Below are 27,562 nucleotides of genomic sequence, written 5' to 3' on the forward strand. Positions count from 1 at the left end.
CCACAGGCTCATAGCTTCCATGCCACGCCGCATTGAGGCAGTAATTGCTGCAAAAGGGGCCCAAACCAAGTACTGAGTACATACAGTATGCATGCTTATACTTTTCAGAGGTCCGATATTGTTCTATGTACAATCCTTGTTTTATTGATTGCATGTAATATTCTAATTTCTGAGATTGTGGATTTGGGGTTTTCATGAGCGGTAAGCCATAATCATCACAATTATGACAAATCACGGCTTGAACTATCTTGCTTTGCATGAAATGAGTCTATCTCATATATTAGTTTAACCTTTTAAGTTGCATTAGTGAAATAAATTAACTTTTGCACGATATTCTAATTTTTCGAGTTTCACCTGTAAATTATGTTTACCATGCAAATGCTGGAAAATAAAATGTGTGACAATGTTAAAACACAGCATTTGTGTTCCATCAATAATCCTGAAAACTAGAAGGATGAAAGTGAGAGAAATGTCTTATAAAGCAAAACTTTCTGCAATACTTTATTAAGCGAAAAAGAGTGTGACATTCAAAAGCGAAATGTTGATTAATATATTTAGAAAAGTACTAAAATAACGAGAATTTATACAATTAAAATAGCTCATTACTAATTTAATTACATTAGTCTCAGTGACAGAATTTCATTTGTCTACCTTTTGCTGGGCTCTAATGTACCATCAAGTATTATAATACGTTCTACTTCGATACCCATTACAGTGATATTTTTTAGCTGCAGAAATGTTCAGAATAATCAATACTTTTTATTAGACTTGTCCTGTTAATTTATGTATATCCCCTTTGTCTCTATATAAGATTTTATTGCATCTATAGGTCTGGGTAATGCATGACTGGTAGTTATGATGTAAAAAAAAATTTGATATAGCTGGATACAGACTTTGCATTTCAGCTTCCACTACAGGCCACTGTGATGATTAGGACTGAAGAGCTTCAATTACCCCCCCCCCCCCCCAAAAAAAAAAAAGGCAAGTACAGGAAACATTTACATTACAGAAGGATAACGCAGCACATACAATTAAAGCATGAGGCAAGAAAACCATAATTACAGTCTGATGCATTTCGTGACTAAAGTGCACTTTTTCATAGACTAAAGAGATAACAAAACACTGCATACCTTGAAAATGCAGCATACCTTAAAAGACAGAAGCAACATTAACTCTTAGGGTCTGGTTAAATGGAACCAAAACATAAATTCAATTCAAGGGAAACATTGTCAAGCTGTTTTAAGTTACTATAGTAGGAGCAGGCCCAACGGTTTTATGTGCCCAAGGTGAGACTTAAATTGTTCTCCTTAGTTGTATTTTGTACTAATTATCTGTCTATCTGTCCATCACCCTGCCTACCACCAAGCTAACCTATTCTTACCCATTCATTCACCTATTTATATATCACCCGGCCTACCAACAATCTAACCTATTCTCACCCATTCATTCACTTATCTATACATCACCCTGCCTACCAACAAGCTAACCTATTCTCATCCTTGATGTGCCTATCTATACATCACCCGGCCTACCAACAAGCTAACCTATTCTTACCCATTCATTCACCTATCTATACATCACCCTGCCTACCAACAAGCTAACCTTGCCATAAGCTGTTATTCCTATGGCAAACTAGTTCCATATAATTGTTTTACAACTGATTAATTCATTCAATAATTGTAAACCCTTTAAAAATGGTTCACACAAAGTTGAGCCAATGAGATGCCAGGGTTTCCAAAAGTGTAGATCCAGGAAATCTGATTAATTCATTCAATAATTGTAAACACTTTAAAAATGGTTCACACAAAGTTGAGCCAATGAGATGCCAGGGTTTCCAAAAGTGTAGATCCAGGAAAAAAAAAAAAAGCAAAACTATGGCCCTTATCTAAAACTTCAAAAGAATGTAGAAGCGCTTTTGTCATTAAAGGAACGTCAAATTTGATGGGGGGGGGGGGCAGGGAATTAAAGACAATTGACTGAATAAGTAATTACAAACCAAATACATTATGAAAATGTAAGCATTTATCAAAAGAGAAACTTATGAACACATACAGTATAATGAAGCAAAGCTATAATCACCTTTTTTCCAACAAGCTTTTCTCTCATATTTGGTGAAGAGTATAAAGCAATGGGCACCATTCCTGAGCTTATTTACTTTAAAGGGGATGAAAAGGCAAAATTAAAGTTACATGTATGATAGAGAATTCACTTTTAAACAACTTCCCAATTTATTTCTATTATATATTTTACTTTACTAATTTACTGTTCTCTTGGTATTTTATATTGAAAAGCATACCTAGATAGACCAAGGAGGAGAAATTAACTACTGGGACCTAGCTGCTGATTGGTGGCTGCACATATATGCCTCTTGCCATTGGCTCATGCAAAATGTTCAGCTGGCTTTCATTTGTGCTACTTCAACAAAGGTTACAAAGAGAATTAAGTAAATTTGTTTTATATGCATATTAAATTGTACATTTTATTGAGATCAGTATTATATTTTTCTAGCCCATTTGAACCGTTTTAGTTCACTTCTTTATCTCATTGGCCTATTAAGCTTGTTTTAGCGCTCACTCCATACCTTTTCCACTGTTTCCCTCTTGTAGTCCGCTAGGGGACTTATTTGGTAGTGAGCTTTAGGCTGTCCTTTTAGCGCTTGGGATACTACATACATAGATTTAAGTAATTTGATAATAGAAATAAAATGGATGTTGATTACAATTGTATGCCCTACATCAAACACATCACAGATATTACATTACAAACTATGCTGTGTGTTAATAAGTAGTTATGTTTGGGAGTTAAGGGAGCATATTGTTCTGTTATTTGTTTCCACAACTCCTTTACTCTTCCATAAAATTTTTTTCTCCCTATTTTGATATAAAGAAATTCTTTAAGAAAAAGCTTCTCTTCCACTTTCTCTATCCAATGAGAATAGTTTAGATAGTTGTTTTCTTCCAATGTTTTAATATGAATGATATGGCACTATTTAACACCTTAACGACCACCGACGTACCCTGTACGTCGGTATCTTAGTATCGTGGAATCTTTGCCTCTCTATAGTCCGAAGTGCCCTGCAGCAGCTGGAGAGAGGTGGGATCGCCTACAAAGTCAGGTAAGATGTCAGCTAGGGTTGTAGTCCCGAGCAGCTCCTGTAGATCCTTAGGGAGTATGGTCTCTTTGTTAAGGGGTCGCCCTTTGTTAGAGGTTCCTAAGAGCTTCATTTTGGGTAAATGTAATTTAGCTCTGTGTTCTAGAGCCAAGTTGTGCTAGTTGCTATGTAATTTGTTTTACTCCACAAGACAGTGAGTGATGGGTTGGAATTCAAGGGTCAGTGAGACCTTCCAGTTTGTATATTTTTTATGAAGCAAGTATTAGTAGTAGTTGGTGTCTTTGAAGCCAATCTATAGATGATACTGGTTCTTAAAGACCCTAGAAGAGTGCATTTTAAGGTGGTAGTATTTATATGTCATCAGTATGTTTAATATACAGTGCTTAATACTAGTTAACTGAGATGGTATATATAATGATTTAATTATCATTTTACGTAGAAACATTACATGGAATGTAATACATGGAAACATTGCATGGAATGTACTAAGACATTGTATGCTAGATTACAATTGGCACATTAATGTTAGCATGGGACGCAATATTACAAGTTGAAAGTAAATGGTTGCACTTGAGCACAAACAAAAACTGCTCTCATAAAAAACATATATATATGTGTGTGTGTGTATATATATATATATATATATATATATATATATATATATATACTGTATATATATATATACATACATATACCTATGGATTTAAAGGAACTTTTTGCATTTAAATCCAGAGTGCCTGCTTTATGTGGAGCTGTTGATTTGTTTGCTGTGCACCCCGGTCAAGTGTGGGACATTGTGAGTGCTAAACCTTATTGGACACTATATATATATATATACAGTGGGGCAAAAAAGTATATAGTCAGCCACCAATTGTGCAAGTTCTCCCACTTAAGAAGATGAGAGAGGTCTGTAATTTTCATCATAGGTATACCTCAACTATGAGAGACAAAATGTGGAAACAAATCCAGACAATCACATTGTCTGATTTGGAAAGAATTTATTTGCATATTATGGTGGAAAATAAGTATTTGGTCAATATCAAAAGTTCATCTCAATACTTTGTTATATATGTTTTGTTGGCAATGGCAATGACAGAGGTCAAATGTTTTCTGTAAGTCTTCACAAGGTTGTCACACACTGTTGCTGGTATGTTGGTCCATTCCTGCATGCAGATCTCCTCTAGAGCAGTTATGTTTTAGGGCTGTCGCTGGGGAACACGGACTTTCAACTCCCTCCAAAGGTTTTCTATGGGGTTGAGATCTGGAGACTGGCTAGGCCACTCCAGGACCTTGAAATGCTTGTTACGAAGCCACTCCTTCATTGCCCGGGTGGTGTGTTTGGGATCATTGTCAGGCTGAAAGACCCAGCCACGTTTCATCTTCAATGCCCTTGCTGATGGAAGGAGGTTTGCACTCAAAATCTCACAATACATTCTTTCATGTACACGGATCAGTCGTCCTGTTGCCTTTGCAGAGAAACATCCCCAAAGCATGATGTTGCCACCCCCATGCTTCACAGTAGGTATGGTGTTCTTTGGTTGCAACTCAGCATTCTCTCTCCTCCAAACACGACGAGTTGTGTTTCTACCAAACAGTTCTACTTTGGTTTCATCTGACCATATGACATTCTCCCAATCCACTTCTGGATCATCTAAATGCTCTCTAGCATACTTCAGATGGACCCAGACATGTACTGGCTTAAGGAGGGGGACACATCTGGCACTGCAGGATCTGAGTCCCTGGCGGCCTAGTGTGTTACTGATGGTAGTCTTTGTTACGTTGGTCCCAGCTCTCTGCAGGTCATTCACTAGGTCCCCCTGTGTGGTTCTGGGATGTTTGCTCACCGTTCTTGTGATCATTTTGACCCCAACGGGTGAGATCATGCGTGGAGCCCCAGATCGAGGGAGATTATCAGTGATCTTGTATGTCTTCCATTTTCTAATTATTGCTCCCACAGTTGATTTATTCACACCAAGCTGCTTGCCTATTGCAGATTCGGTCTTCCCAGCCTGGTGCAGGTCTACAATTTTGTTTCTGGTGTCCTTCTACAGCTCTTTGATCTTCACCATAGTGTAGTTTGGAGTGTGACTGTTTGAGGTTGTGTACAGGTGTCTTTTATACTGATAACAAATTCAAACAGGTGCCATTAATACAGGTAATGAGTGGAGGACAGAGGAGCCTCTTAAAGAAGAAGATACAGGTTTGTGAGAGCCAGAAATCTTGCTTGTTTGTAGGTGACCAAATACTTATTTTCCACCATAATATGCAAATAAATTATTTCCAAATCAGACAATGTGATTGTCTGGATTTGTTCCACATCTTGTCTCTCTTAGTTGATGTATACCTATGATGAAAATTACAGGCCTCTCTCATCTTCTTAAGTGGGAGAACTTGCACAATTGGTGGCTGACTAAATACTTTTTTGCCCCACTGTATCTCAGTAGAGACAAGCACTCCAGACTCACTGGTCGAATGCCCGGGGTGCAACAAAAGAAAGTGCATAAACTGGAACAGAGAGTGCACTCACCAGGACTTTTTACAAGTTTTATTACCTGAAAGTGATAAACAAGGAATTACATTTGTAAAAAGTCCTGGTAAGTGCATTCTCTGTTCCAGTTTATATATATATATAAAACACCCAGAGGTAGTCTGGCACTCACTTGCAAGTACACAGCTAAGATTAAAAGCAAAAATGGAAGAGTTAGCTACTGCATCTGGCCAAATAGTTCAAGCCCAAGAACCACATCAAGGTCTCTCCCATCCCAGGTCCCTAATACAGCCAAACTATGCATGCTCTCAATCAAACAAACTGGAAACCACCCAAGGAGGCACAGGCCTTATGTAATCTCCCTAGACACATAGAAAACATGGAAATGGACTAAACTCTCAAACTGGACCGGGTACATATCTTATGACCCTGCAAATGCACAGCCATGGGTGCTCAACAGCACTCACAGGAAGCTGCATATACCACAGAGACCCAGGCAGTTAATCCCAGACAAGTCTGGGTGCAAAGCCCATAGGGAAAATTACAAAACAATTAACACAACACACAGAGGAATCTGGCACTCACTTGCAAGTACACAGCTAAGATTAAAAGCAAAAATAGAAGAGTTAGTTACCGCATCTGGCCAAATGGGTTAAGCCCAGGATCCCCGTCAAGGTCTCTCCCATCCTGGGTCACTACTACAGCCAAACAATGCATGCCCTATGGGCTTTGCACTCAGACTTGTGTTTTATTGTGTTCTGATAAGAAATACTTCTTCACTATGTGACTGTGGATGTCAGGCTTTGTCATCTGCCTGAAGGAACTGTTTGAACCATTTGATAAAGGTGCTGGTTGGCACCGAAACATCATGGGACCGTTTTAACCTTTGAAAATTCTACAATAAAAGCTAAGTTTTATTTTTAACCCAGCGAGTGCTATCTTACTATGTGACTGTTTGTATATCTTTGATATAGCACCCTGGTGGCTGTTTACTCAACATTTGAGGATTGGAGTGCAGGTCTTTATCTACTAATATATATATATATATATATATATATATATATATTAATCACAAAAAATAATCATATATATATATATATATATATATATATATATATATACTGTATATATATATATATATATATATATATAAAGTATATTTTCTTCTATGTGAAAAACATTGGAATGTAAAGTATTCATAACTACCTTTAGCTTTATCACTGTCTGTTGGTCTAATTTGGTGACATGTTAGTGCGCAATAAGTTGGGACCATTTTAACTTCTCCCTATGGGGACGCGCTGAGTTTCGCTTGTAATACGTCTGCTAACCCGGTCATCGTAAAATTTTACTTTGAGAACAGTTAGTGTGAAAGCAAAAAATTTAGTTTGCGGGCCACTTATTAACTGGCCCAATTTTTTTTTTTTACCAAACTTGATTAAAAAATGTGAGGAGGTTTCTGATCGTGAGCAATAATTATTTGTAGCTGCCCTACTATCTGTAATGAACTACAGGCAGAAAGGGTCTTGAGCTTATGAAATATAAGGGTCATTCATTTAAAACAAAATGAGAGAGAAGTGTTAGTAGAATGTGCTTACACCATTTAATATCTAATGGACAAGGTAGCATTTAAAATAAGCTCTTATAACTGCAGACTGTTTTGATGAGTTAGGATTTATTAATTGTCAGAATCACTCACATTTTTCTATCCAGCCAGGAGAAAAATCTGATGTTTCTTCCTTAGTTGTAAAAACACTCCCTGACAGTAATCTCCTTTACATGGCATGGTCACATTGCTAATGTGCTTTCTATTTATCTGTTACCAGCCAGATGTAGTTTGCTCATCTAGACTACATATAAGCATGAAATTAAGTTAATTTGTTCACTGAAATACAGTTTATAATGCACTTTAAAGTAGGGGACAGTCTGTTAGTCTGGCACACAAAATATTTTTTTGGCCACCACTTTAGGGTTTGAGGATGTTTATGCTCTTGTGAATTTGTAGGACTTATATGAAATATAATATGAAAATGAGTCAGGGTTCTAGTAATACCAGATGTTTAATGAACGATTTGAAATTGGAACGCTCCCTCACATCAGCTTAAAAGCTAAAAAAGTTAAAGCTAAAATTATAATGCAATTTCTGCCAACCCATATGATGCATAATGTATCAAGCTTTGTGATTGGTGGAAGCCCATGATAACCCTGAAATATTGTGGTGGTAGCAATTGCTTCCAGTAGTACGACTTTTGCATGTTATGTTCCCCGTCCTCTGCTTTGAAATGTATGTAGAGTTGTTTTATGAAGAAAAATGTCCAGAAAAAGAAAAGCAGTAGCTGGTAATGCAGCTGTTTAAAGATTCAGTTCTCAAAAGCCGACGCTGACATGAGACATTTGTAGTTAATAACTGTCTAAGGAATTTGTGCCATACAAGTAAAGAGTAAATCTTAAGATGGTTGTACTTTTCTCTTACTGTAGTAAAATCATGGCTGGTGGCCAGGGATAGGCAAGTTGTCCTTACACGGAGACTGGTGTCCATGACTAGCCCTTGCAGTGTCCGCCGCAAACTTAGTATATCTTTTCTTTCTGATTAAATAATAGGAATAAAAAAAAATATTGTATGTAGTGTGAATAAAGTTAGTGGCTTGTCAAGAGGCTGCTAGCAATATAGGGCAATAAGTTATGGAATAAAGCCTTAGTGAAATACTGGATGTGTATCTGCATAATAACACCCATCTCTATATAATGACACAGTAGTGACACTGGCACATGTTTATAGCCAGACAAGAGCTGGTTATAGGGTCAGTGGTATCTGCATCAGTATAATAACACCAAGCACTATAGAAAGACACAGTAGTGAAACTGACTCATGGGCATAGCCAGAGGAGGGCTGGTTACAGAATCAGTGGTATCTGCATCAGTATAATAACACCAAGCACTATAAAATAATGTTTTTAAATTCAAATGTACCTTGGTGTCCTTCACTAAGGTCTGTACTTTGGAAAATGTCCGCTACAGCCTTTGTCTGTGCCTGTCCCTGCTGGTGGCTATGAGGGTTAGAGACCGATTTATCAAATGTCTGGCTGACATCATATGCTGTAGTGATATTCCCGCTAGCAGGGGATGTCAATCAACCCGATTGTATGAGATCAGGCAGATTGATGTTCGCAGCCTCAGAGGCAGCGGATGAGTTAAGGAGCAGCGATCAGGGGTATACGGCCCCATATGGGTCATGATAAATCGGCCCCAAAGGGGCCTATTAATCAAATGTCTGTCCAACATGATCCGCTCGGCGGATCATGTCCGACAGACATCGCTGAATGCCGACAGCATACGCTGTATGCATTTAACATTGCACAAGCAGTTCTGGTGAACTGCTTGTGCAATTCCACCCCCTGCAGATTTGTGGCCAATCGGCTGCTAGCAGGGGGTGTCACTCAACCCGATTGTATGAGATTGGGTGGATTTATGTCCGCTACTGCTTAACTCCTGTTTCCGGTGAGCCAAAAGATGACACAAGGGAAGAATGGCATAAATATTTTATTCAAACCTGTGTAGAAAAGTCCCTGGGCTTATCGCATAGATTTGCATTCTCTACACTCCTAGCACCATGGGAGTATGACTTCTGCCTTGAGTGTCGGTGTGACATTTATTGTACAAAGACATTACCAAGCACAATGTGTTCTACCTTTGCCTATAAATAACTAAAAATACTTTTTGACAATTAAAAACACATTCTTATGATATGTATTGCCAGTAATTCTATAAAATTGTTGTTTTTTTATTAATATTGTTTATAATAAGTGGCAGGGCTAAAAGTCATTCTTTTTCAAAATAATTTTGAAAGAGATATTATTCCAAGTAGATATTATTTTGGATACTATATGATATCTTCTCAAATACAGTATCATCCTTGTTCAGTTTTTTATGAAACTGCTTTTATCTTGCACTAGAAGTCTGGGGTCAGGTTTCTGTAGATGTTATTGCCCAAATGACAACTGTATGTAAATATATCTTCTAGTCAACGAAGGAATCCAAAACCTATTAGAATTATTATAAAAACAAGTCGTAAAATAATACTCATAGTATTCACACTGCCAATATTTGGGGTCAGGATGTAAGAACAGATATAAAACTCTATTGGTAAAATGTTCAGTTGTTTTGTTTGCTCCCTCTGAGTAAAAAAAAAAAATGTTTTAAAAGGAGACCTAAAATGTTTGACCCCTAATTAGAATATTTCATTGTTAGCTACTATAATCACAATTAATGTATCTAGACTATAGACTTTATTTCCCATACAGAAAGAGCAGCCTTTTGTAACCATGGTAAGACAATTTTACTGTTTAATAGGTGCCATGTCTCATTATGTCAGAGTAACTAATTGGCTAATTAGATGTCAGTTATTTTGAAAACCGTGTGTGTTTCATCATCTCATTTAGAAAACCTGCCATTGTGCCAAAGAGTTTAACAGTGCAAAGAAAATTATTCATTAAGTTGCATTTCATTTTGGAAATGAAGGTGTTAAGAGCAACCAGTATAAAGTTAAATATAAAACCAATATTTGGACAATCTGATGCAGCAAACTGATCCTCACGCACCTGTCAGATGCAAGGGGTTAATTTCTGATTACAGGGGTGGAAAAGCTAAGGGAGGGAGGCGTTGAGACAGGTTTGTCATGATAATTATAGATTTTGGATGGTTCCTAAAATTGTGGCAGGGAGAACAAGCTTAGACAGACCCTAAGCTACTGGTAAGAAGGCAGAAGTTGGCAGCTGTTCTTGGTCTCCCCCTCTATACACATGTGCACGCATTGTACACTTACACATTCAGCTGCATACACTAGATTTAGTTAGTGATAAACACACTTATTTATAACGTGTTTCCATACAAAACATCCACATGTAAGAACACACACACATTCTTACAAGCAAGGTGATTAATGCACATACATGTACTTACAGACACAAATACTTTGAGAGTCACAGATATATATATATATATATATATATATATATATATATATATATATATATATATATATATATATATATATATATATATATATATATTAAATTATTTTTTATTTTCACCAAGCACCAATCACACTTGGTCTGGGAACCTGGAGTCTAAAGTCTGAGACCCTGATATTCAAAATGTACACAAATGTAGAATAAGCCCAGCACCAGTCTTCATTACTTTATTGCAGGTGCACGTAGGGTTGCCACCTCAGCCATGTTTAGCTGGACACTTATAAGTTACACATGCTGCAGGGTGTGCAGGGAGGAATATGAATACGGCATATAACAAGTGCTGTCCAGAAACACAATACATGCTCCTTCCTGTACAACCTGCAGCATGTGTATCTCATAAGTATCCAGGAAAACATGGCTAAGGTGGCAACAATAGGTGCACTTCACAATGGAGTATCTGAACCTCCAAACACATATCCAAAATGATGAAAGGTGACAGCACCACAGCTTGCAGCAGGTGAAAAAATGTATTGGACTACCTAAGAGCAGAAAACAATGTAATCTGCCTGATTAAGGATCATGTAGGTCCGAAACATTGCATGTTTTTTTGCTCTTAGTACTCCAATCATTTTTTTTCCACCTGCTGCAAGCTGTGGTGCTGTCACTTATCATCCAAATATTCAAAACCTCTCTGCTCAGGTGAGATATTCTAAAATGATCTTCCAGCACTGTGAGACAGGACAATTCTGAAGCATTTACACTTTCTGCTTTCTATTTTATATCACTTTGCATTTCAGATTTAATTTTACAAATTTTGATTATGCCTTCACAGTTTCTGTGATAGATTAACAAATTAGGCTCATGCTTTGTATATATAGGAGTATCTTTTACAAATTATACTGCATACCTTTTATTTAAATTAAAACTAAAAAAAACCTGTCAGCTTCAGTTTCCCAGAGAGCGTCATTACTTTTTATGGGCCAGATAATCAAACATTCTCTAGTTTGGAGAGAGAATATAGGGCTGAGTTCAGAGGGGCAGAACTCATTGAATTTTCTAAGAAAAAGGGAGGAACCTGGAAATCCCAGAGAGAGGAGAGAGGACTTCCATAGAAAGTAATTAATGGGACATGACACCCCAAAAAATTCTTTCATAATTCAGATAATTTTAGATTGACTACAATTTTAAACAACTTTCTAATTTACTTCTATTATCTAATTTGTTTCATTCTCTTGGTATCATTTGTTAAGAAGCAGCAATGCACTACTGGTTTCTAACTGAACACATGGGTGAGCCAATGGTAGCTGCATATACCGTATATAGCGATTGCCAGTCAGCAGCTATAACCTAGGTTCTTTGCTGCTACTTATCTTACCTAGATAAACCTTTCAGCAAAGAATAACAAGAGAAGGAAGCAAATCAAATAATAGAAGTATATTGGAAATTTGTTTAAAATTTTAGTCTCTATCTGAATTATCAATTAAACATTTTAGATTTCATGTCCCTTTAAGCTCTCTGGGATACAAAATGTCACATGGGAGAGAGAAAGTAACTGGAGAACCCCTGGGGCTGATATAAAGTCTTTGTTTGCATCAATTTCAAATGAAACTGAAATGTTTTCAATATAATTTAACTTGCTTTTGTCTATATTTTAGAATATATCTGAGACCAGCATGTTTCAAATGCTTAGTACATTTCACAAGACTTGTGAGAGAGCTACAGACATTCCCTGGGAACTGCCCTGTTCATTCCTGTGGAACTGCCTGTCCCTCCCACTTTCATAAAATTGTCATTTTTTTTTTGCAATGTAGTAAATACAAGGTGCAATGTAATTTTTAAAAGCTACACAGAAATATACAAAGTATGATCCTAAGTGATTAATGTAACAGAAATTTTCAAAGCATAATCAGAATGTGTAAAATCACTGCTAGATAAAAAATTAAATGTATCAAAATATAAATGAAAAAGTGCAAACTTAAATGTAATAATACTGAAAGGACCCAATCTGAAATGTAAAGTGATATACAATAAAAAGCACAAAGTGTAAGTGTAATAAAACTTGCATACCATGCAGTACTATATTGCATGTTGCTTGTCTCTTCTTCACATACATAAATGAGAGAGATCTCGTCGTGCTGGAGAGTTCCGTCCTTTTTCTTTTGAAAATTCAGTGAGTTCAGCCTTTGTGAAGTCTGAACTACAATTTCTCTCCAAGCTGGAGAATCTTTGAATATCAGGGCCTAAAAGATCACCAATATATTATAAGAGATCTATAAGCTTTAAATTACTAGAAAAAGTAATGTGCATATGGCATGGTGCCGACCTTTTTAAAATATTGATATACTTGAAAGTCAAAATGGAAAAATAATGCCAAATTCAGTATCATGACAGCAAAGGAATACAGCACCCAAAAATTGAAAAAATACAAAAATGTATTAGTAATGTATCGAAAACTTTCTTTAACAATATGTGTCAAATTGCTGCAGTTACAGCTGCCTAAAATGTAATTCATGGACATACAAATATAACCAGACTCTGAGTCTATAAACAATAGTGTAAATGCATATAATGACTGTGCAAAAGTGCACAAATATAACATATCTGCTAGGCAATACTCCAAAACACAATAAAAAGGCAGGCAAAATAGAGTGTCTGTTTTCTTTTTCTTGTCAGTAGCAGTGTTTAACAAGGTGTTCCATAATTCAGCGGAACCGTCTGAAAATGGATCTAGGAAGCAGCCGGTACAAAGATATTCGGACTTCGGCTTTATCTGCGCATCAGGTTAGCACTTTAACCATTTACTTTCAACTTGTAATACACGTACTACCTGATACACGCAAAAAAACCCGCTTACTTCTAGCGGAGTGACTGTGCAAGTGGGATCAATAAATAGCGATCTACTCATAATCTAGCCTACTGTAAATGCACCACATTTTATGGTTCCTCTATATGAACTCTGTAGTAATCCATTGGCTGCCGTATGCTTTACAGATATGGGTAGATTACATTTTTAGTAATTAGATGAATGTAATGAATGCCTAATGTTTACAGGGAGTGCAGAATTATTAGGCAAGTTGTATTTTTGAGGATTCATTTTATTATTGAACAACAACCATGTTCTCAATGAACCCAAAAAACTCATTAATATCAAAGCTGAATAGTTTTGGAAGTAGTTTTTAGTTTGTTTTTAGTTATAGCTATTTTAGGGGGATATCTGTGTGTGCAGGTGACTATTACTGTGCATAATTATTAGGCAACTTAACAAAAAACAAATATATACCCATTTCAATTATTTATTTTTACCAGTGAAACCAATATAACATCTCAACATTCACAAATATACATTTCTGACATTCAAAAACAAAACAAAAACAAATCAGTGACCAATATAGCCACCTTTCTTTGCAAGGACACTCAAAAGCCTGCCATCCATAGATTCTGTCAGTGTTTTGATCTGTTCACCATCAACATTGCGTGCAGCAGCAACCACAGCCTCCCAGACACTGTTCAGAGAGGTGTATTGTTTTCCCTCCTTGTAAATCTCACATTTGATGATGGACCACAGGTTCTCAATGGGGTTCAGATCAGGTGAACAAGGAGGCCATTTCATTTGATTTTCTTCTTTTATACCCTTTCTTGCCAGCCACGCTGTGGAGTACTTGGACACGTGTGATGGAGCATTGTCCTGCATGAAAATCATGTTTTTCTTGAAGGATGCAGACTTCTTCCTGTACCACTGCTTGAAGAAGGTGTCTTCCAGAAACTGGCAGTAGGACTGGGAGTTGAGCTTGACTCCATCCTCAACCCGAAAAGGCCCCACAAGCTCATCTTTGATGATACCAGCCCAAACCAGTACTCCACCTCCACCTTGCTGGCATCTGAGTCGGACTGGAGCTCTCTGCCCTTTACCAATCCAGCCACGGGCCCATCCATCTGGCCCATCAAGACTCACTCTCATTTCATCAGTCCATAAAACCTTAGAAAAATCAGTCTTGAGATATTTCTTGGCCCAGTCTTGACGTTTCAGCTTGTGTGTCTTGTTCAGTGGTGGTCGTCTTTCAGCCTTTCTTACCTTTGCCATGTCTCTGAGTATTGCACACCTTGTGCTTTTGGGCACTCCAGTGATGTTGCAGCTCTGAAATATGGCCAAACTGGTGGCAAGTGGCATCTTGGCAGCTGCACGCTTGACTTTTCTCAGTTCATGGGCAGTTATTTTGCGCCTTGGTTTTTCCACACGCTTCTTGCGACCCTGTTGACTATTTTGAATGAAACGCTTGATTGTTCGATGATCACGCTTCAGAAGCTTTGCAATTTTAAGAGTGCTGCATCCCTCTGCAAGATATCTCACTATTTTTTACTTTTCTGAGCCTGTCAAGTCCTTCTTTTGACCCATTTTGCCAAAGGAAAGGAAGTTGCCTAATAATTATGCACACCTGATATAGGGTGTTGATGTCATTAGACCACACCCCTTCTCATTACAGAGATGCACATCACCTAATATGCTTAATTGGTAGTAGGCTTTCGAGCCTATACAGCTTGGAGTAAGACAACATGCATAAAGAGGATGATGTGGTCAAAATACTCATTTGCCTAATAATTCTGCACTCCCTGTATTGTTAGAAGAGATGGGATGTAAGGTTGTGTGCCAGTGTTTGGAGCTATGGTCACTTTCTGCTACAAATCCTTTATATGCTATTAGTTACTATGCTGCAAAAGATCTGCATACAAAATAAAACATTTAAATCTAACCTTTTGTTAGCAATTTTTTTTATTTATCATTGTTTATGTTGTCACCTCTGTTGCACTGATCAAGCAATCACTCTTTGCAGTGTTGCAGGTCTTAGTTTGTAATCGTATAAATTCCAGTCCATGTTCTAAAGGGCAGTGAAAAAAAACACAGTTTTCAGAGTTACAGGATAGGTGTTTATAATAAATAAAACTGTTTACAACCTTTGATTTTACTATCCAAAATTAAATATTGTATGTGAGAATTATATTTTGAGTTTAATATCCCTTTAAGATTAACAATGAGGCCTCAACAGTGCAGATCTCATAGGATTTATGTATTTGTTAACCTGTAGTGATCACTGTGCTTAACCGTAAAGAAAAGGCCAGGACTGCATGGGTTAACACATTGACACCCAAGCAGCCAAACAACATACAGTTTTTAGCGTATGTTCACTAAAAAAAGAAATAAATCTAATACACATTAATGCAGTTGTATGAGGTTGGATAACTAAAATGTTTGTTATTCATTTACTCTTTAAATAATAGAGTGCATAAAATAAAATGCATACGTTGGACTCTAAAGGCTGGTATAACTTTAGTGAATCTAGACTACTGTTACAAATGGGAGAAAAATTACTAAACTAGAATAAGCTGTTACAAACAGAGGAGAATCGGATTAACTTGAGTCGTGTATAATAAATATAATAGGTGACGATCCTTGAATGGATTGGGAAAATAGTAAATGTTTTCCAATTAAAATCATGGACTTCCTGTTGAAAGTAATGGAAATGGTAATGGAAAATACTCTTAATTTCTCAGATCATTTTATTTTTGTGAAAACTTCCATTGCTAATGCCCTTACAAAGTGTATCACATGGGTTTACAAATTCAAATCCATTCTGAAACATTTGAAAACCCATGTGATGCTAAAAACCTACGTGATACAAGAGAAATCTGTTTTATTTGGGATAAATGAGGCACTGTGAGGGGAGCTATGACCATGGGCTCTATTCTCAAAAAAGCATTATGTTGTAAAGTAAGTATCTCTTCTTAACATAAATTAATAATAAGTAGTAATACAATTTTATTTACTTTTATTATCTAATTTACTTTGTTCTCATGTTTTTCCTTGTTGAAGAGATACCGTGCACGTGCCTGAAGCACTGCATGATAGGAATTAGTGCTGCCATCTAGTGCTCTTGCTCATGTATAACATTTTTGCAAAACTGCTGCCATATAGTGCTGCAGACGTTCACATTCTTGAGCTTACATCTCTGCTTTTCAACAAAGGACAACGAGAAAGCTAAGAACATTTGATAATAGAAGTAAATTGGAAAATTGTATGGCCTGTCTAATTCATAAAATATTTTTTGGGGGGTTTTATGTCCCTTTAATGAGATACAAGGTTCCCAAGGTTAAAAAATGCCAAAACAATCCCTGAGAGGCCTGGTAACACTGATGAGGCTTCTTATAGAATCTCACCAGACCAGAGAGCTTTACACAATTGGCCCTATGTCTGTTTTGCACTGTATTACATACAATACTTTAAATGCATTTTTTTTACCACATGAGATATACAGAAAAAATAAACAAGCAGCAGGGTCTGAGAGGTAACAAAGAGGCCGAATGGTGTATAAAGAAAGAACAAGTCTCATTATTTGAGGTATACAAAGGGAATTGTATTGTCTAACTTATACAGAAACGGTAAGGTCCTTTGTTGGATGTATAAAGAAAAGTCATGACTCAGTGCATGAGGTTTACAAACAGACACCTAGATATAGAGTTCTGCGTTAGCCATCAGATCAGAAGCTGCGTTAAGGGGTCCTAATGCTGCTTTTTACCGCCCGCTGGTATTTAGAGTCAGGCAGGAAAGGGTCTACCGCTCACTTCCCTACCGCGATTCCAGGCTACCGCAGATCCCCTTACGCCATTTGCGTATCCTATCTTTTCAATGGGATCTGCCTAACGCTGGTATTTGGAGTCTTGGGAGAAGTGAGCGGTAGACCCTCTACTGACAAGACTCCTAACGACAAAAAACGTCAGTAGTTAAGAGCTTTATGGGCTAACACGTGAATATAAAGCTCTTAACTACTGTGCTCTAATCTAAAGTACACTAACACCCATAAACTACCTATGTACCCCTAAACCGAGGCCCCCCCACATCGCCGCCACTATAATACATTTTTTTAACCCCTATTCTTCCGACCGGAACATCACCGACCCCTATATTATATTTATTAACCCCTAATCTGCCCCCCCACGTCGCCGCTACCTAACTACACTTATTAACCCCTAATCTGCCGACCGGACCTCGCCGCCACTATAATAAATGTAGTAACCCCTAAAACGCCGCACTCCCGCCTCGGGGGTTTGGGTGGGTTAGAGTAGGGTATGTGGGTGGTCGGTTGTAATGTTGAAGGGGGTATTGTATTTTATTTTCAGGTAAAAGAGCTGATTACTTTGGGTCAAGGCCCCGCAAAAAGCCCTTTTAAGGGCTGGTAAAAGAGCTGATTACTTTTGTATTTTAGAATAGGGTAGGGAATTTTTTATTTGGGGGGGCTTTTTTATTTTATTAGGGGGCTTAGATTAGGTGTAATTAGTTTAAACTGCTTGTAATTCTTTTTTATTTTTTTTGTAATTTAGTGTTTGTTTTTTTGTATTATAGAATAGTTTATTTTATTGTATTTTATTTTAGGTAATTGTATGTAATTTATTTAATTAATTTAATGATAGTGTAGTGTTAGGTTTAATTGTAACTTAGGTTAGGATTTATTTTACAGGTAATTTTGTATTTATTTTTACCTAGGTAGCTATTAAATAGTTCTTAACTATTTAATAGCTATTGTACCTAGTTAAAATAAATACAAAGTTGCCTGTAAAATAAATATAAATCCTAAAATAGCTACAATGTAATTATTAGTTATATTGTAGCTATATTAGGGTTTATTTTATAGGTAAGTATTTAGTTTTAAATAGGAATAATTTAGTTAATTTTAGGAATATTATTTTGTTTAATATAAATTATATTTATGTTAGGGGTGTGTTAGGGTTAGGGTTTGAGTTAGGTTTAGGGGTTAATAATTTTATTACAGTAGCGGCGACTGTGTGGGCGGGAGATTAAGGGTTAATAATTGTAGGTAGGTGGCAGTGATGTTAGGGAGGGCAGATTAGGGGTTAATACTATTTATTCTAGGGTTTGCGAGGTAGGAGTGCGGCGGTTTAGGGGTTAATACATTTATTATAGTGGCGGCGAGGTCCGGTCGGCAGATTAGGGGTTAATAAGTGTAGGTAAGGTAGCGGCGACGTTGTGGGGGGCAGATTAGGGGGTAATAAATATAATATAGGGGTCGGCGGTGTTAGGGGCAGCAGATTAGGGGTTCATATGTATAATGTAGGTTGCGGCGGTGTCCGGAGTGGCAGATTAGGGGTTAATATTATAATGTAGGTGTCAGCGATAGCGGGGGCGGCAGATTAGGGGTAAATAAGTTTAAGGTTAGGGGTGTTTAGACTCGGGGTTCATGTTAGGGTGTTAGGTGCAGACTTAGAGAGTGTTTCCCCATAGGAAACAATGGGGCTGCGTTAGGAGCTGAACGCTGCTTTTTTGCAGGTGTTAGGTTTTTCTTCAGCCCCAAATGCCCTATTGTTTCCTATGGGGATATCGTGCATGAGCACGTTTTCCCAGCTTACCGCTACCATAAGCAACGCTGGTATTGAGGGTTGAAGTGGAGCTAAATTATGCTCAACGCTCCCTTTTTTGAGCCTAACGCAGCCCCTCAGACAACTCTAAATACCAGCGTTGTTGGAAGGGTGCGTTGGGGAAAAAAGCAGCGTTAGCTACGCGGCTTTTTACCGACAAAACTCTAAATCTAGCGGAGAGTGTCTTGTTGAGATTTCATATCTTGCAAAAAAAAAAAAACGTGTTGCTGTGATTGCAGAGGGGGAAGAAGTCTCACTGACATTGTATTGTTCTGTACTAGAAAAAGAGGGAGTGCTACACAGCAAAGCTTCCTTTTTTCTGAGCAGGATATTAAGAGGAGGTGATGATAAAAAAATGGGGTGTTTTGGATCAGTGCTGCTTCACCCTGAGAGCTGTGACTTTTTCACTATGATCTTTGTAACCATTGCCTCATTTATCTTCCTGGGATCCTTTTGTTCCACCATTCTGTTTGGATTTTTACTTTATTTAACCCCTTACCACTGGCTTTTTTCTTGCAAGCCTCTGATAGCTTCTCACTGTTTTACCTGCAATATCAACATTTCCAGAGCTTGTGTGGCACTGAGATTTCCTGGAATACTTTCAAAAGTAACAATATTTATTGAGGCTGGGGGCGATGGATTTTCTATTAAATAGACACTGTCCTTCCAAAAGGGGGTTATAAGACATATTATGTCAGCATACCTTTCCACATTCTCTCAAAGGAAGACAGTCTGTCTGGGGACAGAGATTTGGTAGTCCACATCAGAGGTTGGACAATATGGGTGGTGATATATTATGAGGTTGATTTTGGGTAGTGCTAATTTTCTAAAAGAGAATATAAATATGAGAAAGGAGTGGCATTGAGCTCCCATTCTGAGACAATATTACAATGTGTGGAATGTATGGAAGCTGTGGTTTTAGGATAATTGTAAGTGTGACACTTATAAGGGACAGACTGTATGGTGCTTCAGGAGATGCTGAGGGAGGATGTTTTTGATCTTCTGTTTGTGACATCCTATTCTGTCTGCAGTCATATCTATTGTCAGCTGTGCTACTTGAGGAGCTGTTTATGGCCTGAAACTCACTGCAGTGATGTTCATTTTGTCATCCATCTGCTGGGATCTTAGACAGCTGATGTAATCAAACTCAGCTGTTAGCACCCTGATAATTAGTCCGCTTATATATTCCTGCAACTTTCTGTCAGCAATTGCTCTAACTTCTTAGTCCTTGGATCTTTTAAGTGTAGTCAGTTTCTGACCTGGTTTTTGTGCTGTTTACATTTTTGTGCTTGATACCTGGTTTACTTAAAGTGCCATGATACCCAAATGTTATAACAGTTGAAAGTGATGCAGCGTAGCTATAAAAAGCTGACTAGAAAATAATCACCTGAATGAATAATCTCTATGCAAAAAAGAAAGATATTTTACCTCAAAAGTTCCTCAGTAGCCACATCCCATTGTAAAGGACTTCTAAGCAGCAAATCAGTATGTCTGTCCCAGGACCGGCAAGGGAGTGAACTTCGTGCCCATTCATCTTATTTCCCTATTCAGTTTAAGGAAGTTTACTATGAAATCTCATGAGAGTTAAGTGAAATCTCATGAGATCACAGTAAAAGAGTTCATGACCTCAGCACTGTTGATGCTGATTGGCTGCAGTTCATTATTTTTTTTATTTTATTTTTTTACCTGCATCTGGGCTGCATCTGGGCTGCAGCTGAGTATAACTTTTTACACAGAACTTACTCTGCTGAGCTGAGGAAATTGTGAGGTAAAATATCTTCCTTTTTTACATAGAGATGCTCAGGTGATATTTTCCTGTCAGCTTTTTACAGCTATACTGCATCAGTTTCAAGTGATTTAGTACATGAGTATTATGTCCCTTTAAGTTTTCAGCCTGCTCACACTGTTGTTCTGTCATTTTGATGCTTGCCTTGAGCAATCTTAGTTCGCTCTAAATTCCTGATACTTCTCTTTCAATCTAGTTTACTGATATTGCTAAGCTTGGTGAATGACAGTGCCTAATACTTCTGTGTAGCTTCTGTGTCCAATCTACTGATATTAAAGAGACATTGTACACCTAATTTTTCTTGCATAAATGTTTGGTAGATGATCCATTTTTATAGCCCATCCGGGAGTGTTTTTGTAACAATGTTTTGTTTTGCTTATTTTTTAATAACATTGTGCAGATTTTCAGACTCTTTACCAAGCCCCAAAGTGTCAGATTTACAGTATATGCTCATTTACAGTCAACTGCTGGCTTCTGTTTGTCTAATCTGTCTTTTTATATGCAGGTAAAGGGGGGAGTGTCTGCTTCCAGCCCATTTCAGTGGGCGTCCCAGCCTAACCTCATCAACAGTGCTAAACTTGGAGGTTCTAAGTAAGTTTTTAAAAGGTTTTATACTGGATTTTTAGATCAGTATCTGTGCATACTCTTATTTATACTAGTGTCTATTACATGCAATGATATGAAAATTGGAGTATGCTGTCTCTTTAATATCTTTGACTTTACTGATACTTCTCATCTGTTATTCTATAAATACTGCTTGACTTTGTGACTTGTCCTCTCTTTACTCAGAAGGGTGAGAGCACACTTTTAGCCCTGGACTATTGCTTACCTTTAGCATGGGTGTCCTTTATTCAAGCACCTGATTGATCTGGAATTGCTGTGGTTTTATAGGAAGAACAGGTGGTGTCCAAGAATTAATACCTCTTGTTCTCCATCACCTACCCTTTAAATGCTTATTAGCTTGGGAGCTCCATGTATCTTTGTATCAGTCTCTAAAGCAGGGGTATTAGTAAATGGCTTCTGGCCACTGTAGCCCATAATGGGCCAAATTACGAGTGGAGTACAAATGTTTGCGCACAAGCGATATCGGGTTTTTGCTTTTGTTTGCGCGCAGGTTAAATTGCGCTCATATTACAAGTTGAAAGTAAACGCGATTGCTTGAGTATAATTAAAGTTAACGCTCATCGGGTAAGCACGTCCTCACAGCTGTGGTTAACTGTTATGCAAAACAAGTAAGTGTCACAAAACACATCAAAAATACATTACAAAGTACACATGCACTCCTAATAACACCATGTAATAAAAATTATTTATAAAAAATATTGCACACAAAAGTTATAAGGGCTCAAAGATATGAGATCTCAGGTGTTAGGGGAAAAAATGCAGGCAAAGGGCTTTAACATTGAGATACATACATATACATGTCTAAAATGTATATGTGTGTGTGTGTGTGTGTGTGTGTATATATATATATATATATATATATATATATACATACATACATATATATGTGTGTGTGTGTGTGTGCAGATATATTTATATGTGTAAATATGTATTTACAGACATATATACACATATAAATGCATAAATATATATATATATAGTGCCAAAATACAGTATATATATATATATATATATATATACACACACATATATATATATATATATATATATATATATATTATCAAAATACTATCAGATATATGTAGAAATATTTATTTAAGAATAAATGGAACATATTGTGCTATATGCAGAACATTGGAATGCAAAATATTCATATTTTCATGTCGAGTTAGCGCACATGAAAATATGCAATTGGGTTTGCGCGCAAGTTGGGTGTTTTTTTGCTCCATTGACTTCTATGGGGGAATAGGTTATCGCGTGCGATATTCTAAGCTCTGCTTTTTGCACACATCGGGTTCGCACGAGAGCGATAACTTTTTACTTTGAACGGGTAATACAGACATAACCAGACGTGCAACAAAATTTTTACTTCTAGCACAATTAACACTCAAGCTGGAGCATTAATAAGCGCTCCATTCCTAATCTAGCCCAATGTGTTCTAGCTGTGTCCAAAGCATCCTAAATATTTAAACGCAATTAAATGATGTAACTGTTATTATGTTCTTTTTCCACGCATTCACTGACCAATGGTTATAATTTATTGTTTGTGTGTAACTACAGGCTATATACATTCTCTGTATGTGGCTAATATTGCATGCTGTATAACCAACACCTGAATCTGATATTACATATAGCTCCTACCAGTATATGGGATTCAGAAAATGTATTAATTCCATATTAGGGACATCTATTATTATTTTTATTTTATTTTTTAACTTTTGCCCAAAATCTTTTTGAAACCAAGAATTGTCCCTGAAATATGAATGTTATATACATATATATAAAGCTAATATTGTCATTGATGAACAAAATATTGATGAGAAAAGTGAAGATGTGTTTACAGCATTTAAGTTATATAAGACCAAGGCAATAAAGGAATTGAAATTGAAATGGGAGATAGCTAGCCTAGAGAACTATGTGCGAGAAAAATTAATACCAAGAGGTCTAAGGATTAATCTAGACCCTGGAATTAATTTGAGAGGCCTCAATGCCGATAATGAGTTCCTCATTAAGTGGAACGCTATTCTGACTAGATGCACTATTGAGTTGATGGAACTCATGATTGCTGAGGATAAGCTAAAATTGGATGAAAGCAAAATTGATGTAGATAAATCTTACACTGTTGTTAATATTTTTGCTACTGATCCAGCTTTTGAAAAACTAAATAAGGAAATTCAACGTAATATTGATAAATTACAAAATGAGATCAAGTTTAGGAAGCGTAGAAAATTAATGAGGGATCAAGATGATGAAAATAAAAATAAAATCTATATATATAGGAATGGGGGCAGTATTCACAATTCATATGACTCAGGCACTGATAATTCAGACATTGAAATTGATAGCACCTAAACTTTGAGAAATGCCTCACAGGAACCCTCCCCTAGGAGGAAATCAAGGAAGGGGGGGAGACGTAAGAGAGGGAGGTAGACGCTCTTCAAACAGAAGGAGGGGTGGAGGGAGATACAGGAACAACCGAGGTACACGAATGTTAACGAGAAATCAGAGGACTTAACGTACATTCTCGGTACACAACCGAGGGATGGCTCTGACACCCTTAGAGTTGTAAAGCTGTCTTCCTTCCCCCTTTCCCTCTCCCACATCACTTTGCTAAGTAAAGGTTTGTCTTTTTGCCCCTCAGCAGGCCTGGATACATTTAATTCATTAAAGATTTGAACCTATTTGCTAGGATGCTGGTTCTTAAAAAGTTATGAATAGAAAAGTTGATCCAGGCAAACTGATGGACATTAATGACAAAGCTGCCATTGACGACCTAATGTCACTCCTAGAGGATCAGGATGAAGACCCAGGTGGCCCATATCATCCTAAAATGTCAAAATTTAAACCCCCATCAAAATGTATGCCCCCTCTCTCTTCCGCATCAGGCATACAAAGTTTTGTGAGATGCGTAGAAAGAGAAATTGGGGAGCTACAGGTGTGTGGGGTAGTGAATGACAATTTAAGTCATAGTGAACGCAAATCTTTATTTGAGTTGCTTAATCAAAAAGACTTAATTTTTAAATCCCCTGATAAGGGTGGCAACTTATTCATCTTGAATGAAAGTGATTATTTAGCTGAAGTTCATAGGCAACTTTTTAATACAGCACAGTATGAGTTGACTAACAGATCAGCCTTTGACTTATCATTGCATTCCAAAACTCCATAAGAGTATGACAAAGCCTCCAGGCAGGCCGATTATTTCGGGCATAGGGGGGCCAATGGAAGGGGCAAGTAGATATATTGATTTTTTTATGAGACCCTTTTTAAGTGCATTGCCCTCCTATATCCAAGATACCTCGGATGTTCTGAGGAAGTTGGATGGGATTGAGGTAGATGATGATACTTGGTTGGTTACTCTCGACGTTGAATCTTTATACTCGTCAATTCCCCATACAGTGGGGATTAGAGCAGTTAGATTTTTTTTCTAGAACAAAGAGGGCAGGAATATCAGGCACATACTGACTTTATTGTATCTTTGTTACATTTGATTTTGAACAATAATATCTTCCAGTTTGATGGGAGATATTATAGGCAACTCCAGGGAACAGCCATGGGTGCCACATGTGCCCCCACCTATGCCTGTTTACATCTAGGTTTGTGGGAAGCAAGAGAAGTTTTCTCGAGCTTTGAAACCTTGGTGGAGGCACATGTGGCACTTTGGCTTTGTTATGTGGATGACATCCTTCTTCTCTGGAAAGGCAGTAAAGAGTTGCTTGAAAACTTCTTAAGTATATTGAATACAGATAATGGGTACAATATATTCTTGACCAGTGAGATGAGCAAGGAGGAAGCTATTTTTCTTGACTTATCTATAAAGAAGGATGGTAATCGTTTACAGACCAAAGTACATCTTAAATCTACTGCTACAAATAGTCTTTTACATGCAAGCAGTCTCCATCCTAGCAATCTCAAGACAGGTATTCCAGTGGGACAGTTCCTTCATTTCAGGAGGAACTGCTCCAGCATGGAAGATTTTGAGGATCAGGCTAAAGACATGTCTCGCAGGTTTTTATATAGAGGATATTCAAAAAGACAAATAAAAAGAGCATGGGTTAGAGCTAGGAAAAGCACAAAAAATGATTCGCTCTATAGGGATAATACAGAGAAAAAAGATACAGGCAAAGTACGTTTAATCACAAAATACAATTCACATTGGGACCAACTGAGGTGCATAATGAAAAAATACTTGCATATCTTGACAGTAGATGCTGAATTAATGAATATGGAGGGGATTATCCCTTACTGACAGCACGCAGGGCAACTAGTTTGAAAGATAGACTGGTGCAAAGTGAATATATGAGACAAACTCCATCTTCAACATGGTTAGGCACTCAGGGAAAATGGCGTGGTTGCAGTCCATGAGGACATTGTGTGTATTGTAGGTTTATACAAAAAACAGCAAGTTTGAAACCAACACAGGTAAAAAATATGATATTAAACAATATATTACCTGTAACACAACAGGGGTCATTTATCTTTTGCACTGTTCATGTCCTTTATATTACATAGGAAAAACAAAACGAGACCTGAAGGATCGTGTTAGGGAACATAGAGATGATATAAAAGGTAAAGTACAAGAGAGTCCTGTAGCAAGGCATTTTGAAATGTACCATAATTCAGACTTTACAGTCATGAAGTAACAGGCATACAACATATAAAACAACATCGTCGTGGTGGTGATGTTGATAAACTCTTTTTGCAAAATGAATCACGCTAGATGTATCGTTTGAATACATTAGCACCCTATGGCCTTAACGAGAAGATCGATTTCTCGTGTTTTCTGTAATATACACAATTACTATATGCACCTATTCAGTGTGTTGTATCCCAGTTCCCTGTTAGTATATTTGTAAAATATTTTCTTAGCTTTTTGCTGTCAAGTTGGATTTGCAACTATGTGCTTAACTTGGTATTCAGTCATTGTTGCCATTTTTCAAAGAAAACCGTTTTGAGATAACTGTGGGGAATTATACATTGTATATACATTGTTCATACAACAGTTATGGTGTAATATTGTTATTAATTCATTGGGTTTTGTTATTGGTGATACCTTCTTAAGGGAGAAAAAAGGAGGAGAATGTATTAATTATTTGTTATCAGGTGCTATAAAAGACCAGATCTAGGGGAGCGTGTCTGCACAGCAATCTTAACTGGTCAGATATCTCTGAGCTCCTGCTGAATCTCTTCTAAACCGCCGTTTTCAGGAGTAATGCTACAACGAAACTTATCAAAACAACTCATAAAAGCTACCCACTACACTGGGGCTAAAAATTCATCTTGCATTTAGCTGTATTTCTGACGCCGGAGCTCCGACGCAGACAATAGAGGCCTAGGGCCCAGTAAAGGCAGCGCTTCCCCCTCGTTAATTTGAGGTTCTCAGCCGCAACTAGCCATCTCAGTGAACCTGCAAAGACATCATCACACTCGATTGCATGGGGGAAAAGCTAACAAGAGCAAGCATCATGAATAGAAATCAAAATACCATATCTAAGATGGCTGACACAGAAAATAATATGCTTCAGGTTGCTGATACCTGCTGGCACAGATTTGAGGCAATCTGCCAGAAGCTCATTGATAATGCTCCATGGGACTTTCTGATGAGCAAAATAAACGCCAGCCGAAGATTACCCACAATAGAAGTGGACACGTTGGAAAATAAGCACTGTGCAGTGAGATCCTTGCCGGCAGGCCCGCAACATTTAAAAGCAGTCTCTAACCCGCCACATGGCTCCCTGAATACCGTACAAGTTTTCACAGCTCCGGAAGAACCCTTACAAATTACAACAGGGGACTTGACACTGCTATGCGCGGTGTCACTATTTAATGCACCTTGGAAGGTTACAAGCAAGCTTACACAAATTGAAGAATTAAAATCACAGACGGAGGCCACAAGGGAGTTAGTGGGGTGCTCCCAAAGGGTCACTGCAGAGATACCGATAAGCATAACATTCGGGACTACCACCGCACTCAAAATAACCAAGAGAGACATCGGTAGAGCCAAGAGCCCATCTCATCAACATACACAAACACCATCTAGGATCAACATTTTGACTGAAGTAGGTGACACTGTTGGTACTAAAGGTTTACATCAAAAGCAGGACATTACAAAAATTTGGGACATACCTGGTAGAAAGCCAAAAAATGACAATACTAGACATACC

At 37.5% G+C, this 27,562-nt stretch overlaps 1 protein-coding gene across 3 annotated transcripts in view; it reads left to right on the forward strand.

Annotated features, from left to right (window-relative positions):
* The window catches only part of WNT6 (Wnt family member 6), a 166,724-nt gene that overhangs the window by 45,255 nt on the left and 93,907 nt on the right, over nucleotides 1–27,562 (forward strand). The gene's annotated exons all lie outside the window — the stretch shown is intronic.

This window comes from Bombina bombina, chromosome 1 (genome assembly GCF_027579735.1).
Source record: "Bombina bombina isolate aBomBom1 chromosome 1, aBomBom1.pri, whole genome shotgun sequence".
Classification (NCBI taxonomy): domain Eukaryota; kingdom Metazoa; phylum Chordata; class Amphibia; order Anura; family Bombinatoridae; genus Bombina; species Bombina bombina.